Source organism: Pediculus humanus, genomic scaffold (genome assembly GCF_000006295.1).
Source record: "Pediculus humanus corporis 1103172107674 genomic scaffold, whole genome shotgun sequence".
NCBI lineage: Eukaryota > Metazoa > Arthropoda > Insecta > Psocodea > Pediculidae > Pediculus > Pediculus humanus.
This window is the reverse complement of record NW_002987283.1, coordinates 10,027-12,353: the sequence shown is the minus strand read 5'-3', so window position 1 is coordinate 12,353 and position 2,327 is coordinate 10,027.

The window sequence follows — 2,327 nt, the reverse complement described above, 5'->3', positions numbered from 1 at the left end:
ATTTTTGCGATAGAGATTTTCCGATAAGTTATTTTTTCTTTCCATCTATACCTTTTTTAATTTTTATTTATTTGTTGGAAATCATAATTTTTTTTTTTTTATTTTATTACGTTGGTTGACCTGTTTAAAAAAATTTTTTTTTTATAATAATAAAACTGCGGTAGGCCTGCAATTTAGTAGTGTTCGTCTGGCAACAAAAAATTTTATTAAAAAAAAAAAAAAATTGTTATGGATTTTAAATGACAATTTTTTTTTTTTTTTATTATTAATCTACACTTTAACGATAAACGACGTGGCAGTAGTAGTAGTAGTGGTGGTGGTGGTAGTGGTAGTAGTAGTGGGCGGTGGGTAATATATAGATCGATATAAAAATTGGTAATAAAAAAATTTAAACGTTTAATTTGACTATTTATTTTGTTTACATGAAAACAAGTTTTTTATAAAAAAAAAAAAAAGAAAACAAATAGTCGAACAAAGTTTTTTTTAAAAACTTCATAAAGTTTAAAAACCAGAAATTTATTTAAATAAAAAAAAATAATAATAATAATAATCATTCAAATAACTGTTATTTATCCAATGAAAAAATATTATTACTGATAATGATAATAAAGTTCTTACCCCTTTTTCACTCAATTTTATGTTTATTATTTAAATCTATTTAAAGAAAATTGTATAACACAAAACATGAAAAAATTTTACTCTCTACTTTTTAATAGTGCGTGTGTGCGTGTGTGCGCGTGTCCGAGTACTATTTTCGACACAAGAAAATCGTTATTTGGTAGTTAATCACCCACATATTTATTTATTTATTAAGTTCACGAAAAAATAAAAATAGAAAAACATAAATTTTTAGAATAATATAGTAATAATAATAATAAATTTTATTATTATTATTATTATCGTTTGTGCGTGTGCGTCACACTGTGTGATTATATTGACTTGTTTTTGTGTTTTTTTTATTACTGTCGTTCGATACCTGAAAATTTTAACTTGTTCAGGTTTGTAACCTAGAAAAAGAGGAGGAAAATTTTTTAATCGTTTCGTTGTAATAATTTTATCAACAAATTTTAATAAATTATTTTTTTCCTGGGGGGGGAATTTAACTCCGCGAAAAAATTAAAGTTCGATGAGGTCACCCCCCCCCCCGTAAACTGCAAACGCATCGTCAATAATAATAATAATAATTAATAGGAAAATTAAAAATTTTTAATCCGTTAGTATCGTCATTTATCGGACGTTGAGCTCTGACCACTCGATCATCATCATCATCATCATCAATTGTTTATATATAAATTATTTAAAAAAATTAAAGGAAAGGGGGAAAGGGGGAGAGAAAAGGGGGAGGGAAAGGGGAAGGGGGTAAAATGCCGGGACTTTAATAAAATACAATTTTTTTCTTTTTACGGGGCACGTTTAAAAAAGTTAGAAACGAAACAATATGGACGTAAATAATAATAATAATAACCATAGTCGAGTAAGGGGATGGGAGGGGAGGGGGGGGGTTTGTTATTTTTTTTTTATTTAAAAAATCCCACCTATTCTTCATTCAAAGTTTATAATTATCTACAACATATATGTATATATATATATAAAATTATTTACCTTTTAATTTTAACATCGAAAAAAAAAGGTATATAAAAAAAAAAGTTGAAATCGGTGATGTACAGGTTCATATAAACTATTCTCTCTCTCTCTCTCTCTCTCTCTCTCTCTCTCTCTCTCTCTCTCTCTCTCTCTCTCTCTCTCTCTCTCTCTCTCTCTCTCTCTCTCTCTCTCTCTCTCTCTCTCTCTCTCTCTCTCTTCTATTATAGTGATTATCGTAAAAAAAAATCTTTAATTTTATAAAACCGAATTTTTTTTTTTTTAAAAAAAACGAGAAATGTGATGAACCGAGAAAAAAAAATAATGTTTGACCTTTCCAACATTTAGATTGAAAATGTTTGTTGGTTGTTCATATACTTGACATGATCACGATCGAATACAAACTATCAAAGGGTATTATTATTATTATTATTATATAAACAAAAAAAAATTTCCTCCCCCACCCCTCCTCCTCCCACGTTTTTTTCTTTAATATATTATTTGCAAAATCATATCATCATCATCATCATCATTATTATTTTACCCATTTTTTAAGGTTATTAACTTAAAACGTAATTATCACTTATGGAAAAGTATTTAAATACTCATTTTTCTTTTATCATTATTATTATTCTCCTCAATAATAACCCATTTAACTAATTCAAACAGGTGTTTTTTATTTGTTTACAATATAATCGATCAATCGATCGATTATTAAACGCAACCTATCGATTAGTTCGATTTTA